At 33.1% G+C, this 17075-nt stretch overlaps 16 non-coding genes across 16 annotated transcripts; 8 read left to right on the top strand and 8 right to left on the bottom strand.

Annotated features, from left to right (window-relative positions):
• Window positions 1-6533: 6533 nt before the first annotated feature.
• Trnaq-cug (transfer RNA glutamine (anticodon CUG)) lies at window positions 6534-6605 on the bottom strand. Its single transcript has one exon. It is a non-coding gene; the product is annotated as a tRNA-Gln (tRNA).
• A 145-nt stretch (window positions 6606-6750) lies between these two features.
• Window positions 6751-6822, bottom strand: Trnaq-uug (transfer RNA glutamine (anticodon UUG)). The gene has a single exon. It is a non-coding gene; the product is annotated as a tRNA-Gln (tRNA).
• An 812-nt stretch (window positions 6823-7634) lies between these two features.
• Window positions 7635-7707, bottom strand: Trnak-uuu (transfer RNA lysine (anticodon UUU)). The gene has a single exon. It is a non-coding gene; the product is annotated as a tRNA-Lys (tRNA).
• Window positions 7708-8669: 962 nt separating this feature from the next.
• On the top strand, window positions 8670-8741 carry Trnaq-uug (transfer RNA glutamine (anticodon UUG)). Its single transcript has one exon. It is a non-coding gene; the product is annotated as a tRNA-Gln (tRNA).
• Window positions 8742-8884: 143 nt separating this feature from the next.
• Trnaq-cug (transfer RNA glutamine (anticodon CUG)) lies at window positions 8885-8956 on the top strand. The gene has a single exon. It is a non-coding gene; the product is annotated as a tRNA-Gln (tRNA).
• Window positions 8957-9253: 297 nt separating this feature from the next.
• On the bottom strand, window positions 9254-9326 carry Trnak-uuu (transfer RNA lysine (anticodon UUU)). The gene has a single exon. It is a non-coding gene; the product is annotated as a tRNA-Lys (tRNA).
• A 962-nt stretch (window positions 9327-10288) lies between these two features.
• Trnaq-uug (transfer RNA glutamine (anticodon UUG)) lies at window positions 10289-10360 on the top strand. The gene has a single exon. It is a non-coding gene; the product is annotated as a tRNA-Gln (tRNA).
• Window positions 10361-10505: 145 nt separating this feature from the next.
• On the top strand, window positions 10506-10577 carry Trnaq-cug (transfer RNA glutamine (anticodon CUG)). Its single transcript has one exon. It is a non-coding gene; the product is annotated as a tRNA-Gln (tRNA).
• Window positions 10578-10874: 297 nt separating this feature from the next.
• Window positions 10875-10947, bottom strand: Trnak-uuu (transfer RNA lysine (anticodon UUU)). The gene has a single exon. It is a non-coding gene; the product is annotated as a tRNA-Lys (tRNA).
• A 1172-nt stretch (window positions 10948-12119) lies between these two features.
• Window positions 12120-12191, top strand: Trnaq-cug (transfer RNA glutamine (anticodon CUG)). Its single transcript has one exon. It is a non-coding gene; the product is annotated as a tRNA-Gln (tRNA).
• A 297-nt stretch (window positions 12192-12488) lies between these two features.
• Trnak-uuu (transfer RNA lysine (anticodon UUU)) lies at window positions 12489-12561 on the bottom strand. Its single transcript has one exon. It is a non-coding gene; the product is annotated as a tRNA-Lys (tRNA).
• Window positions 12562-13520: 959 nt separating this feature from the next.
• On the top strand, window positions 13521-13592 carry Trnaq-uug (transfer RNA glutamine (anticodon UUG)). Its single transcript has one exon. It is a non-coding gene; the product is annotated as a tRNA-Gln (tRNA).
• Window positions 13593-13735: 143 nt separating this feature from the next.
• Trnaq-cug (transfer RNA glutamine (anticodon CUG)) lies at window positions 13736-13807 on the top strand. The gene has a single exon. It is a non-coding gene; the product is annotated as a tRNA-Gln (tRNA).
• A 296-nt stretch (window positions 13808-14103) lies between these two features.
• On the bottom strand, window positions 14104-14176 carry Trnak-uuu (transfer RNA lysine (anticodon UUU)). Its single transcript has one exon. It is a non-coding gene; the product is annotated as a tRNA-Lys (tRNA).
• A 1176-nt stretch (window positions 14177-15352) lies between these two features.
• Trnaq-cug (transfer RNA glutamine (anticodon CUG)) lies at window positions 15353-15424 on the top strand. Its single transcript has one exon. It is a non-coding gene; the product is annotated as a tRNA-Gln (tRNA).
• Window positions 15425-15721: 297 nt separating this feature from the next.
• Window positions 15722-15794, bottom strand: Trnak-uuu (transfer RNA lysine (anticodon UUU)). The gene has a single exon. It is a non-coding gene; the product is annotated as a tRNA-Lys (tRNA).
• Window positions 15795-17075: the final 1281 nt, after the last annotated feature.

The raw sequence follows: 17075 nt of genomic DNA, 5'->3' as shown, positions 1-17075 counted from the left end.
CCTGTCTTCGGAACCACCAAATGAATGAAATATTTTCACACAACTTTCAACTATCAATTCTTTCAACTGTCCATAAGTGAATTTGAGTTTTCAATGTATGATTAGGGATTGAATGTATTTTTTCTAATTTTCATAGCGGCTGTGAATAGTAGAAGCTATCAAAATATGCCGTTCTCGGAAGATATGTAGATAGCTTCTGCTATTCATAGCCGCTATGAAAATTAGAAAAATACATTCAATCCATATATTTACATTAGAATAATTTATGAAAATAAAAATAATTGAAAGGTTATTATATTATGTTTTAAATTATGACACCCCATAACATACGAAGAGAAACGAGATTAATGGAACAGGCTGGATGACAATGTCGTTCCACAACGTCAAATTTTCAAGCTTCCGCCTTCAAGTCGACTAGTTTTTTTTGCAAATGAGCAAACGATAAACAGAAGAAACATTAGTTATAATCATCGTCAGCTGATTTATATACAGTCAATCCTTAGTTTTATTCTGAACCAACAAACAACACACATCAAAAGAGTATACATCAAAATATTGTAGGGGACTCACTTTTTTTATGATGACTATGAAGGTGGCGTTGATGTTTGATATCAGCTGTACGATGCACACGAACAATCGTTGTATTTCATAGTGTTATTCATAGTGTTTTCATAGGGACATTGTTGTTTTCTCACGTCAGTTGGTGTAGATGCCCTATAGTGACGCAATATACTCAGGAATGTTAATACATCCAAATTTGTTTACCATCCTAAATGATAGAGTATACATTGAATCGAATTATGTCTAAATGATAATACGTGTATGGTTAAAAGAAACAAAAAATGAACTTTAAATACTTTTGTGTGTTAGAAAACATTATCATCAAGGAATAAGTATAGAAACATATTCAACTAGGGATAATACGGTTTTTGAATCAGTAAGCTAGGCCGAAAAGGAAAACGTGAATCGATTTCCGTTGGTTGGTTGCATCATGTAAGAAGCCCGTGTAGCTCAGTCGGTAGAGCATCAGACTTTTAATCCTGAGGGTTATGGGTTCGAGTCCCTACATGGGCGATTTTATGTTTTGAATTTTGATCTTCTCTTTCTAATATCAATGCCCATAGATATTTTGTTTCCATTACACATTTTTTGTGTTCATTTGGAAGAAAGCCCTTGTAGGAAGATATTCCTCCAAGCGTTAGAATTATGAGTATTTAAGAAACGATGAATATGAGCTTTCTGCAAACATTTCGGTCTCAGTCTTTTTTATGCATCTGTGAATATTGTTTTAATTTATTTCGTCAAAAAGTGTAAGTATTTTTTGCAGAAATAATTTATAAGCATTACATCTTATAAAATAATTGAATGGATAAAAAGAGTGATTCAAAAATCATTTTTAGGTTACTACCGAGATTTGAACTCGGTATCGCGCAGGATTTCAGATCCTGAGTGCTAACCAATTACACCATAGAACCGCTTAGCGAATGCTTGTTTACAAAGCTACCGTTATCATCAGACATTTGATCCTGAAAAGGTGATAGGTAATCGTTTTAAAAAGCATTTCTTAAGTATCAAATGCGAGGATTCGGCAGTAAAAATATTAATAAAAACAGTGGTTGAAATAGGTTCTACCGAGATTTGAACTCGGATCGCGGATTCAAAGTCCTGATGTGCTAACCATTACACCTAGATAGAACCGCTTAATGATGAATCCTGTCTTCGGAACACCAAATGAATGAAATATTTTCACACAACTTTCAACTATCAATTCTTTCAACTGTCCATAAAAGTGAATTTGAGTTTTCAATGTATTGATTAGGGATTGAATGTATTTTTCTCTAATTTTCATAGCGGCTGTGAATAGTAGAAGCTATCAAAATATGCCGTTCTCGGAAGATATGTGGATAGCTTCTGCTATTCATAGCCGCTATGAAAATTAGAAAAATACATTCAATCCATATATTTTACCATTAGAATAATTTACTGAAAATAAAAATAATTGAAAGGTTATTATTATTATGTTTTAAATTATGACACCCATATACGAAGAGAAACGAGATTAATGGAACAGCTGGATGACTAAAGTCGTTCCACAACGTCAAATTTTCAAGCTTCCGCCTTCCAGTCGACTAGTTTTTTGCAAATGACAAACGATAAACAAGAAACATAGTTTAAAATCAGTTTGATTTTTATTACAGTAATCCTTAGTTTATTCTGAACCAACAAACAACACATCAAAGAGTATACATCAAAATATTGTAGGGGACTATTTTTTTTATTGATATGAAGGTGGCGTGATGTTTGATATCAGCTGTACGATGCACGACAATCGTTGGTATTCATAGTGTATTCATAGTGTTTTCATAGGGGGTTGCATGTTTGTTTTCGTCAGTTGGTTGATGCATATAGTGACGAAATACTCAGAATGTTAATACATCCAAATTTGTTTACCATCTAAATGATAGAGTATACATTGAATCGAATTATGTCTAAATGATAATACGTGTATGGGCCATTAAAAGAAACAAAAAAATGAACTTTAAATACTTTTGTGTGTTAGAAAACATTTCAAAGAATAAAGTATGAAAACATATTCAACTAGGATAGATACGTTTTTGAATCAGTAACTAGGCCCAGAAAAGGAAAACGTGAAATCGATTTCCGTTGGTTGCATCATGTAAGAAGCCCGTGTAGCTCAGTCGGTAGAGCATCAGACTTTTAATCTGAGGGTCTAGGGTTTCGAGTCCCTACATGGGCGTTTTATGTTTTGAATTTTGATCTTCTCTTCAATGCCCATAGATATTTTGTTTCCATTAACATTTTTTGTGTTCATTTGGAAGAAAGCCCTTGTAGGAAGATATTCCACCAAAGCGTTAGAATGAGTATTTAAGAAAACGATGAATATGAGCTTTTCTGCAAACATTTCGGTCTCAGTCTTTTTATCATCTGAAATTGTTTTAATTTATTTCTCGTCAAATAGTGTAAGTATTAGAATAATTTTATAAGCATTACATCTTATAAAATAATTGAATGGATAAAAAGAGTGATTCAAAAATCATTTAAGGTTCTACCGAGCATATGAACTCGGATCGCAGGATTCAGAGTCCTGAGTGCTAACAAATTAACAGCCATAGAACCGTTTTAGCGAAAGCTTTGTTACAAGCTACTCGTTATCTTCAGACATTTGATCCCTGAAAAGGTAGATAGGTTAATCGTTTTAAGCATTCTTTTAAGAAAACATATCAAAATGCGAGGATGTCGGGCAGTAAAAATATTAATAAAAACAGTTGGTGCGTAATAGGTTTCTTTACCGAGAGTTGAACTCGGATCGCAGGTTTCATAAAGTCCTGTGTGCTAAAACGCCATTACACCAAAGAACCGCTTACTGATGAATATTGTATTCGGAACACCCAACATGAATGAAAAAATATATTTTCACACTAAATTTCACTCGTGCAACCGACATACTATCAATCATTCAACTGTCCATAAGTTGAATTGAGTTTATCAATGTAATAGAATTAGGCGTATTGAATGTATATTTTCTAATTCTTCATAGCGGCTGTGAATTACGTAGAATCTATCAAAATATGCCGTTCCTCGGAAGATATTGTGGAATTGAGCTTCTGTCTATTCATCTTAGCCGCTATGAAAATTAAGAAAAATACATTCGAAATTCCATTAATTTTACATTAGAATAATTTATGAAAATAAATAATAATAGAAAGGTTATTATATCTATGTTTTAAATTATGACACCCATATACGAAGAGAAACGAGATTAATGGAACAGCTTGGATGCACAACATGATCGTTCCACAACGTATAATATTTCACAAGCTTTGCCGCCTTCCAGTCGACTAGTTTTTGCAAATGACAAAACGATTAAACAAGAAACATAGTTAAAATCAGTTTGATGATTTTATTACAGTAATCCTTAGTTTATTCTGAACAACAAACAACACAATCAAAGATGTATTACATTAAATATATTGTAGGCGGACTATTTTTTATTGATATGAAGGTGCGGTGAAGCTTTGATATCAGCAGTGTACGATGCACGACAATCGTTGTATTCATTATTTTAAATGTATTCATCAGTTGTTTTCATAGGGAAATGTATTGTTTTCGTTCAGTTGGTGATGCATATAGTTACCGAAAATATTCAGATTTTTAATTCATCCAAATTTGTTTAACCATCTAAATGATTGTAGTTACATTGAATGAATCAATGTCTAAATTGATAATAGCGTGTATGGTTAAAAGAAACACAATAAAATGAATTCTAACTACTTTTGTTGGTTAGAAAACATTTCAATGAATAAGTATGAAAAACATGATTCAACTAGGATAGATCACGTTTTTGAATCTCAGTATAATAGGCCGAAAAGAGGAAAACGTGAAATCAGATTTCCGTTGGGTTGCATCATGTAAGAAGCCCCGTGTAGCACAGTCGGTAGAGCATCGGACTTTTAATCAGATGGTCTGTGGTTCGATTCTTACATTGAGAGTTTTATGTTTTGAATTTTGGATCTTCTCTTCACTTTTTTTATACCTTTATGATATTTTGTTTCCATTAACCAATTTTTTTGTGGTACATTTTGGAATGAATGCACTTGTTGGAAGATAAAAAATTTTTTTCCTCCATGCGTTTGAATAAGAATTTATGAAACGTTGATTAGTGAGCTTTCTGCCAAACATTTCGTTCTCATTCCTTTTTTATCACTCTAAAATTGTACTTTAATTTATTTCGTCAAAAAGTGTAAACGGTATTAGAATCAATTTATAAGAAATTACATCTTATAATAATAATATGAAATGATAAAAAGGTGAATACAAAAATCAATTAAGGTTTTCTACCGAGATTATTGTACTCCGGTTCGCAGGATTCAGAGACCTGGAGTGCTACCAATTAACACCATAGAATCGCTTAGCGAAAGCTTGTTTACAAGCTACTCGGTTATCATCAGACATTTGATCTGAAAAGGTGATAGGTAATCGTTTTTACGGCATTTCTCTAAGTATCAAATGCGAGGATTCGTCAGTAAAAATATTAATAAAAAACAGAGGTTGATATAGGTTCTACCGAGATTTGAACTGAGGATCGCAGGATTCAAAGTTACTGAGTGCTTAACCATACATCACCAATAGAACCGCATTATGCAAGAATTCTGTCTTACGCGAACCACCAAATGCAAGAAATTTTTTTCATCGCACATACTTTCAACTATCAAATTCATTCTAACCTGTCCCATAAGTGATATTGAGTTTTCTATGTTTGAATATTAGGTGGGATTGAATGTACTTTTTTAAATTTTTCATAGCGGCTGTGATATAGTTGTAGCTATCAAAATTATGCGTTCTCAGGAAGATTTGTAGATAGGTTCTGCTATTACATAGCCGCTATGATTAAGATTAGAAAAATTACATTCAATCCCATATATTATAATTAGAATAATTTATGAAAATAAAATACAATTGAAATGGTTATATATTATGTTTTAAATTATGACACCCATATACGAAGAGAAAACGAGATTAATGGAACAGCTGGATGACAAAGTCGTTTCCAATCGTCAAATCTTTCAAGCTTCGCCTGTCCAGTCGACTAGTTTTTTCAAATGCAAACGATAAACAAGAAAACATAGTCTAAAATCAGTTTGATTGATTTAGTACAGTAATCCTTTAGTTTATTCTGAATCAACAAACAACACATCAAAGAGTATACGCTATTAAAATAATTGTAGGGGGATATTCTTTTATTGATATGAAGGTGGCGTGATGTTTGATATCAGCTGTATCGATGCTCACGACAATCGTTGTATTCATAGTGTATCTCATAGTGTTTTCATAGGGACATGTTTGTTTTCGTCAGTTGGTTGATGCATAAGTGACGAAAATACTCAGAATTGTTAATACATCCAAATTTGTTTACCTCTAAATGATAGAGTATACATTGAATCGAATTATGTCTAAATGATAATACGTGTATGGTTAAAGAAACACAAAAAATGAACTTTAAATACTTTTGTGTGTTAGAAAACATTTCAAAGAATAAGTATGAAAACATATTCAACTATGGATAGATACGTTTTTGAATCAGTAACTAGGCCGAAAAAGGAAAACGTGAATCGATTTCCGTTGGTTGCATCATGTAAGAAGCCCGTGTAGCTCAGTCGGTAGAGCATCAGACTTTTAATCTGAGGGTCTAGGGTTCGAGTCCCCTACATGGGCGTTTATGTTTTGAATTTTGATTTCTCTTCAATGCCCATAGATATTTTTGTTTCCATTAACATTTTTTGTGTTCATTTAGGAAGAAAGCCCTTGTAGGAAGATATTCCTCCAAGCGTTAGAATGAGTATTTAAGAAACGATGAATATGAGCTTTCTGCAAACATTTCGGTCTCAGTCTTTTTTATCATCTGAAATTGTTTTAATTTATTTCGTCAAAAGTGTAAGTATTAGAATAATTTATAAGCATTACATCTTATAAAATAATTGAATGGATAAAAAGAGTGATTCAAAAATCATTTAAGGTTCTACCGAGATTTGAACTCGGATCGCAGGATTCAGAGTCCTGAGTGCTAACCATTACACCATAGAACCGCTTAGCGAAAGCTTGTTACAAGCTACCGTTATCATCAGACATTTTGATCCTGAAAAGGTGATAGGTAATCGTTTTAAGCATTTCTTAAAGTATCAAATGCGAGGATTCGGCAGTAAAAATATTAATAAAAACAGTGGTTGAAATAGGTTCTACCGAGATTTGAACTCGGATCGCAGGATTCAAAGTCCTGAGTGCTAACCATTACACCATAGAACCGCTTAATGATGAATCCTGTCTTCGGAACCACCAAATGAATGAAATATTTTCACACAACTTTCAACTATCAATTCTTTCAACTGTCCATAAGTGAATTTGAGTTTTCAATGTATGATTAGGGATTGAATGTATTTTTCTAATTTTCATAGCGGCTAGTGAATAGTCAGAAGCTATCAAAATATGCCGTTCTCGGAAGATATGTGGATAGCTTCTGCTATTCATAGCCGCTATGAAAATTAGAAAAATACATTCAATCCATATATTTACATTATTGAAAACTAATCATTTACGTTTTTATTAATATTTTTACTGCCAGAATCCTCGCATTTGATACTTAAGAAATGCTTTAAAAGATTACCTATCACCTTTTCAGGATCAAATGTCTGATGATAACGGTAGTTTGTAACAAGCTTTAACGCTTTCTTAGCGGTTCTATGGTGTAATGGTTAGCACTCAGGACTCTGAATCTGCTGCTCGATCCGAGTTCCAAATCTCGGTAGAACCTTAATCCTTAATGATTTTTGAATCACTCTTTTTATCCATTCAATTTATTTTATAAGATGTAATGCTTATAAATTATTCATAATACTTACACTTTTGACGAAATAAATTAAAACAATTTCAGATGATAAAAAAAGACTGAGACCGAAATGTTTGCAGAAAGCTCATATTCATCGTTTCTTAAATACTCATTCTAACGCTTGGAGGAATATCTTCCTACAAGGGCTTTCTTCCAAATGAACACAAAAAATGTTAATGGAAACAAAATATCTATGGGCATTGGAAGAGAAGATCAAAATTCAAAACATAAACGCCCATGTAGGGACTCGAACCCTAGACCCTCAGATTAAAAGTCTGATGCTCTACCGACTGAGCTACACGGGCTTCTTACATAATGCAACCAACGGAAATCGATTCACGTTTTCCTTTTCGGCCTAGTTACTGATTCAAAAACGTATTTATCCTAGTTGAATATGTTTTTCATACTTATTCTTTGAAATGTTTTCTAACACACAAAAGTATTTAAAGTTCATTTTTTGTTTCTTTTAACCATACACGTATTATCATTTAGACATAATTCGATTCAATGTATACTCTATCATTTAGATGGTAAACAAATTTGGATGTATTAACATTCTGAGTATTTCGACACTATATGCATCAACCAACTGACGAAAACAAACATGTCCCTATGAAAACACTATGAATACACTATGAATACAACGATTGTCGTGCATCGATCAGCTGATATCAAACATCACGCCACCTTCATATCAATAAAAAATAGTCCCCTACAATATTTTAATGTATACTCTTTGATGTGTTGTTTGTTGATTCAGAATAAACTAAGGATTACTGTAATAAATCAATCAAACTGATTTTAACTATGTTTCTTGTTTATCGTTTGTCATTTGCAAAAACTAGTCGACTGGAAGGCGGAAGCTTGAAAATTTGACGTTGTGGAACGACTTTGTCATCCAGCTGTTCCATTAATCTCGTTTCTCTTCGTATATGGGTGTCATAATTTAAAACATAATATGATAACCTTTCAATTGTATTTATTTTCATAAATTATTCTAATGTAAATATATGGATTGAATGTATTTTTCTAATTTTCATAGCGGCTATGAATAGCAGAACCTATCCACATATCTTCCGAGAACGGCATATTTTGATAGCTTCTACTATTCACAGCCGTTTTGAAAATTAGAAAAATACATTCAATCCCTAATCATACATTGAAAACTCAAATTCACTTATGGACAGTTGAAAGAATTGATAGTTGAAAGTTGTGTGAAAATATTTCATTCATTTGGTGGTTCCGAAGACAGGATTCATCATTAAGCGGTTCTATGGTGTAATGGTTAGCACTCAGGACTTTGAATCCTGCGATCCGAGTTCAAATCTCGGTAGAACCTATTTCAACCACTGTTTTTATTAATATTTTTACTGCCGAATCCTCGCATTTGATATTTAAGAAATGCTTAAAACGATTACCTATCACCTTTTCAGGATCAAATGTCTGATGATAACGGTAGCTTGTAACAAGCTTTCGCTAAGCGGTTCTATGGTGTAATGGTTAGCACTCAGGACTCTGAATCCTGCGATCCGAGTTCAAATCTCGGTAGAACCTTAAATGATTTTTGAATCACTCTTTTTATCCATTCAATTATTTTATAAGATGTAATGCTTATAAATTATTCTAATACTTACACTTTTGACGAAATAAATTAAAACAATTTCAGATGATAAAAAAGACTGAGACCGAAATGTTTGCAGAAAGCTCATATTCATCGTTTCTTAAATACTCATTCTAACGCTTGGAGGAATATCTTCCTACAAGGGCTTTCTTCTAAATGAACACAAAAAATGTTAATGGAAACAAAATATCTATGGGCATTGAAGAGAAGATCAAAATTCAAAACATAAACGCCCATGTAGGGACTCGAACCCTAGACCCTCAGATTAAAAGTCTGATGCTCTACCGACTGAGCTACACGGGCTTCTTACATGATGCAACCAACGGAAATCGATTCACGTTTTCCTTTTCGGCTTAGTTACGGATTCAAAAACGTATCTATCCTAGTTGAATATGTTTTCATACTTATTCTTTGAAATGTTTTCTAACACACAAAAGTATTTAAAGTTCATTTTTTGTTTCTTTTAACCATACACGTATTATCATTTAGACATAATTCGATTCAATGTATACTCTATCATTTAGATGGTAAACAAATTTGGATGTATTAACATTCTGAGTATTTCGTCACTATATGCATCAACCAACTGACGAAAACAAACATGTCCCCTATGAAAACACTATGAATACACTATGAATACAACGATTGTCGTGCATCGATCAGCTGATATCAAACATCACGCCACCTTCATATCAATAAAAAATAGTCCCCTACAATATTTTAATGTATACTCTTTGATGTGTTGTTTGTTGATTCAGAATAAACTAAGGATTACTGTAATAAATCAATCAAACTGATTTTAACTATGTTTCTTGTTTATCGTTTGTCATTTGCAAAAACTAGTCGACTGGAAGGCGGAAGCTTGAAAATTTGACGTTGTGGAACGACTTTGTCATCCAGCTGTTCCATTAATCTCGTTTCTCTTCGTATATGGGTGTCATAATTTAAAACATAATATAATAACCTTTCAATTGTATTTATTTTCATAAATTATTCTAATGTAAATATATGGATTGAATGTATTTTTCTAATTTTCATAGCGGCTATGAATAGCAGAACCTATCCACATATCTTCCGAGAACGGCATATTTTGATAGCTTCTACTATTCACAGCCGCTATGAAAATTAGAAAAATACATTCAATCCCTAATCATACATTGAAAACTCAAATTCACTTATGGACAGTTGAAAGAATTGATAGTTGAAAGTTGTGTGAAAATATTTCATTCATTTGGTGGTTCCGAAGACAGGATTCATCATTAAGCGGTTCTATGGTGTAATGGTTAGCACTCAGGACTTTGAATCCTGCGATCCGAGTTCAAATCTCGGTAGAACCTATTTCAACCTCTGTTTTTTTATTAATATTTTTACTGCCGAATCCTCGCATTTGATACTTAAGAAATGCTTAAAACGATTACCTATCACCTTTTCAGGATCAAATGTCTGATGATAACGGTAGCTTGTAACAAGCTTTCGCTAAGCGGTTCTATGGTGTAATGGTTAGCACTCAGGACTCTGAATCCTGCGATCCGAGTTCAAATCTCGGTAGAACCTTAAATGATTTTTGAATCACTCTTTTTATCCATTCAATTATTTTATAAGATGTAATGCTTATAAATTATTCTAATACTTACACTTTTGACGAAATAAATTAAAACAATTTCAGATGATAAAAAAGACTGAGACCGAAATGTTTGCAGAAAGCTCATATTCATCGTTTCTTAAATACTTATTCTAACGCTTGGAGGAATATCTTCCTACAAGGGCTTTCTTCCAAATGAACACAAAAAATGTTAATGGAAACAAAATATCTATGGGCATTGAAGAGAAGATCAAAATTCAAAACATAAACGCCCATGTAGGGACTCGAACCCTAGACCCTCAGATTAAAAGTCTGATGCTCTACCGACTGAGCTACACGGGCTTCTTACATGATGCAACCAACGGAAATCGATTCACGTTTTCCTTTTCGGCCTATTACTGATTCAAAAACGTATCTATCCTAGTTGAATATGTTTTCATACTTATTCTTTGAAATGTTTTCTAACACACAAAAGTATTTAAAGTTCATTTTTTGTTTCTTTTAACCATACACGTATTATCATTTAGACATAATTCGATTCAATGTATACTCTATCATTTAGATGGTAAACAAATTTGGATGTATTAACATTCTGAGTATTTCGTCACTATATGCATCAACCAACTGACGAAAACAAACATGTCCCTATGAAAACACTATGAATACACTATGAATACAACGATTGTCGTGCATCGTACAGCTGATATCAAACATCACGCCACCTTCATATCAATAAAAAATAGTCCCCTACAATATTTTGATGTATACTCTTTGATGTGTTGTTTGTTGGTTCAGAATAAACTAAGGATTACTGTAATAAATCAAACTGATTTTAACTATGTTTCTTGTTTATCGTTTGTCATTTGCAAAAACTAGTCGACTGGAAGGCGGAAGCTTGAAAATTTGACGTTGTGGAACGACTTTGTCATCCAGCTGTTCCATTAATCTCGTTTCTCTTCGTATATGGGTGTCATAATTTAAAACATAATATAATAACCTTTCAATTATTTTTATTTTCATAAATTATTCTAATGTAAATATATGGATTGAATGTATTTTTCTAATTTTCATAGCGGCTATGAATAGCAGAACCTATCCACATATCTTCCGAGAACGGCATATTTTGATAGCTTCTACTATTCACAGCCGCTATGAAAATTAGAAAAATACATTCAATCCCTAATCATACATTGAAAACTCAAATTCACTTATGGACAGTTGAAAGAATTGATAGTTGAAAGTTGTGTGAAAATATTTCATTCATTTGGTGGTTCCGAAGACAGGATTCATCATTAAGCGGTTCTATGGTGTAATGGTTAGCACTCAGGACTTTGAATCCTGCGATCCGAGTTCAAATCTCGGTAGAAACCTATTTCAACCACTGTTTTTTTTAATATTTTTACTGCCGAATCCTCGCATTTGATACTTAAGAAATGCTTAAAACGATTACCTATCACCTTTTCAGGATCAAATGTCTGATGATAACGGTAGCTTGTAACAAGCTTTCGCTAAGCGGTTCTATGGTGTAATGGTTAGCACTCAGGACTCTGAATCCTGCGATCCGAGTTCAAATCTCGGTAGAACCTTAAATGATTTTTGAATCACTCTTTTTATCCATTCAATTATTTTATAAGATGTAATGCTTATAAATTATTCTAATACTTACACTTTTGACGAAATAAATTAAAACAATTTCAGATGATAAAAAAGACTGAGACCGAAATGTTTGCAGAAAGCTCATATTCATCGTTTCTTAAATACTCATTCTAACGCTTGGAGGAATATCTTCCTACAAGGGCTTTCTTCCAAATGAACACAAAAAATGTTAATGGAAACAAAATATCTATGGGCATTGAAGAGAAGATCAAAATTCAAAACATAAACGCCCATGTAGGGACTCGAACCCTAGACCCTCAGATTAAAAGTCTGATGCTCTACCGACTGAGCTACACGGGCTTCTTACATGATGCAACCAACGGAAATCGATTCACGTTTTCCTTTTCGGCCTAGTTACTGATTCAAAAACGTATCTATCCTAGTTGAATATGTTTTCATACTTATTCTTTGAAATGTTTTCTAACACACAAAAGTATTTAAAGTTCATTTTTTGTTTCTTTTAACCATACACGTATTATCATTTAGACATAATTCGATTCAATGTATACTCTATCATTTAGATGGTAAACAAATTTGGATGTATTAACCATTCTGAGTATTTCGTCACTATATGCATCAACCAACTGACGAAAACAAACATGTCCCTATGAAAACACTATGAATACACTATGAATACAACGATTGTCGTGCATCGTACAGCTGATATCAAACATCACGCCACCTTCATATCAATAAAAAATAGTCCCCTACAATATTTTGAATGTATACTCTTTGATGTGTTGTTTGTTGGTTCAGAATAAACTAAGGATTACTGTAAAAAATCAAACTGATTTTAACTATGTTTCTTGTTTATCGTTTGTCATTTGCAAAAACTAGTCGACTGGAAGGCGGAAGCTTGAAAATTTGACGTTGTGGAACGACTTTGTCATCCAGCTGTTCCATTAATCTCGTTTCTCTTCGTATATGGGTGTCATAATTTAAAACATAATATAATAACCTTTCAATTATATTTATTTTCATAAATTATTCTAATGTAAATATATGGATTGAATGTATTTTTCTAATTTTCATAGCGGCTATGAATAGCAGAACCTATCCACATATCTTCCGAGAACGGCATATTTTGATAGCTTCTACTATTCACAGCCGCTATGAAAATTAGAAAAATACTTTCAATCCCTAATCATATATTGAAAACTCAAATTCACTTATGGACAGTTGAAAGAATTGATAGTTGAAAGTTGTGTGAAAATATTTCATTCATTTGGTGGTTCCGAAGACAGGATTCATCATTAAGCGGTTCTATGGTGTAATGGTTAGCACTCAGGACTTTGAATCCTGCGATCCGAGTTCAAATCTCGGTAGAACCTATTTCAACCACTGTTTTTATTAATATTTTTACTGCCGAATCCTCGCATTTGATACTTAAGAAATGCTTAAAACGATTACCTATCACCTTTTCAGGATCAAATGTCTGATGATAACGGTAGCTTGTAACAAGCTTTCGCTAAGCGGTTCTATGGTGTAATGGTTAGCACTCAGGACTCTGAATCCTGCGATCCGAGTTCAAATCTCGGTAGAACCTTAAATGATTTTTGAATCACTCTTTTTATCCATTCAATTATTTTATAAGATGTAATGCTTATAAATTATTCTAATACTTACACTTTTGACGAAATAAATTAAAACAATTTCAGATGATAAAAAAGACTGAGACCGAAATGTTTGCAGAAAGCTCATATTCATCGTTTCTTAAATACTCTTTCTAAGTTTGGAGGAATATCTTCCTACAAGGGCTTTCTTCCAAATGAACACAAAAAATGTTAATGGAAACAAAATATCTATGGGCATTGAAGAGAAGATCAAAATTCAAAACATAAACGCCCATGTAGGGACTCGAACCCTAGACCCTCAGATTAAAAGTCTGATGCTCTACCGACTGAGCTACACGGGCTTCTTACATAATGCAACCAACGGAAATCGATTCACGTTTTCCTTTTCGGCCTAGTTACTGATTCAAAAACGTATTTATCCTAGTTGAATATGTTTTCATACTTATTCTTTGAAATGTTTTCTAACACACAAAAGTATTTAAAGTTCATTTTTTGTTTCTTTTAACCATACACGTATTATCATTTAGACATAATTCGATTCAATGTATACTCTATCATTTAGATGGTAAACAAATTTGGATGTATTAACATTCTGAGTATTTCGTCACTATATGCATCAACCAACTGACGAAAACAAACATGTCCCTATGAAAATACTATGAATACACTATGAATACAACGATTGTCGTGCATCGATCAGCTGATATCAAACATCACGCCACCTTCATATCAATAAAAAATAGTCCCCTACAATATTTTAATGTATACTCTTTGATGTGTTGTTTGTTGATTCAGAATAAACTAAGGATTACTGTAATAAATCAATCAAACTGTTTTAACTATGTTTCTTGTTTATCGTTTGTCATTTGCAAAAACTAGTCGACTGGAAGGCGGAAGCTTGAAAATTTGACGTTGTGGAACGACTTTGTCATCCAGCTGTTCCATTAATCTCGTTTCTCTTCGTATATGGGTGTCATAATTTAAAACATAATATAATAACCTTTCAATTGTATTTATTTTCATAAATTATTCTAATGTAAATATATGGATTGAATGTATTTTTCTAATTTTCATAGCGGCTATGAATAGCAGAACCTATCCACATATCTTCCGAGAACGGCATATTTTGATAGCTTCTACTATTCACAGCCGCTATGAAAATTAGAAAAATACATTCAATCCCTAATCATACATTGAAAACTCAAATTCACTTATGGACAGTTGAAAGAATTGATAGTTGAAAGTTGTGTGAAAATATTTCATTCATTTGGTGGTTCCGAAGACAGGATTCATCATTAAGCGGTTTCTATGGTGTAATGGTTAGCACTCAGGACTTTGAATCCTGCGATCCGAGTTCAAATCTCGGTAGAACCTATTTCAACCACTGTTTTTATTAATATTTTTACTGCCGAATCCTCGCATTTGATATTTAAGAAATGCTTAAAACGATTACCTATCACCTTTTCAGGATCAAATGTCTGATGATAACGGTAGCTTGTAACAAGCTTTCGCTAAGCGGTTCTATGGTGTAATGGTTAGCACTCAGGACTCTGAATCCTGCGATCCGAGTTCAAATCTCGGTAGAACCTTAAATGATTTTTGAATCACTCTTTTTATCCATTCAATTATTTTATAAGATGTAATGCTTATAAATTATTCTAATACTTACACTTTTGACAAAATAAATTAAAACAATTTCAGATGATAAAAAAGACTGAGACCGAAATGTTTGCAGAAAGCTCATATTCATCGTTTCTTAAATACTCATTCTAACGCTTGGAGGAATATCTTCCTACAAGGGCTTTCTTCTAAATGAACACAAAAAATGTTAATGGAAACAAAATATCTATGGGTATTGAAGAGAAGATCAAAATTCAAAACATAAACGCCCATGTAGGGACTCGAACCCTAGACCCTCAGATTAAAAGTCTGATGCTCTACCGACTGAGCTACACGGGCTTCTTACATGATGCAACCAACCGAAATCGATTCACGTTTTCCTTTTCGGCCTAGTTACTGATTCAAAAACGTATTTATCCTAGTTGAATATGTTTTCATACTTATTCTTTGAAATGTTTTCTAACACACAAAAGTATTTAAAGTTCATTTTTTGTTTCTTTTAACCATACACGTATTATCATTTAGACATAATTCGATTCAATGTATACTCTATCATTTAGATGGTAAACAAATTTGGATGTATTAACATTCTGAGTATTTCGTCACTATAGACAGACAGACAGACAGACAATCTTTATTTCCTCTTAAAGAGATTTACATGTCATTTCATGTCAGAAGTTATTTACAAATCAATTAAACAGTTCATATATTGAATCATTCTATGTATAAAATCTGAGACAGTTATCATTACAACTGGCCATCGTTCATCGTCAAGTAAAATGTCTTGTTTACTGCCGAGTAGAAAGAAACATTTCTCATGATCTTCTAAATTATCAAATTTGACGTATTCATAAACATCCAAGTAGTTTACCAGAAATTCTAGCATTTTATCTCGTGTTTCGAATAGACAGTAGCACTGTATAAGGAAGTGAACAGTTATATTATCGGTTAATTTGTTACATAATTTACAGAGCACTGGTTCTTTTTCATGACGATAGCTGAGCTTGATCATTTCACTTAGTTGCCATGTGTAGTTCGGATACTTTAATGCTAGAGTCCAAAGAGGATTTGGGCCATAGTTTTGGTGAACCGAGGCGTAGATTTGAAATGATTCCAAATGGACAATTTCACCAAGCCATTTGGTTTGATAAAAGCTTTGCACAACATTTTTGCAGAATGATTTCCAGGAAAAGCGAGATGGTTGGAAGCCTTCAAAAATGTAGTCAAATAGGCTGTCTGTAATGTCAAACTTGGAAGCGATAGCGAATATATCTAATACAAAGCTTTTTTCGTTTAATGACTTCTTGCCGAAAGCAAACGCGCATAAGCGTACTATAAATAGTAGTTTCCAGACAAATAAACTACTTGCGGAGCACAATTTGTTCCAGAAAATCAGTTTTTTCTGCTCAACTTCTCCACATATGTCGAGCATTCCAAGCGCCCGGGTTGTAGCTAGAGTCGGCGATGTTTTTTCGAATCCTTGACACCGTCGTGCAGCATATCGTTGTGTCTTGCGTAGATCCTCTTGTGATTTCAGAGTAGGTGCTCCCCAGAGTTCTGAGCCGTATAAAATCACCGGCTGAACGATGGTTTCAACCAATTTTGAGCTGGTGATTGGAT

The sequence above is a fragment of the Argopecten irradians genome, unplaced genomic scaffold (assembly GCF_041381155.1).
Source record: "Argopecten irradians isolate NY unplaced genomic scaffold, Ai_NY scaffold_0672, whole genome shotgun sequence".
Lineage (NCBI taxonomy): Eukaryota > Metazoa > Mollusca > Bivalvia > Pectinida > Pectinidae > Argopecten > Argopecten irradians.
The sequence above is the reverse complement of the archived record's forward strand: the minus strand, read 5'-3'. Positions and strand labels throughout refer to the sequence as shown.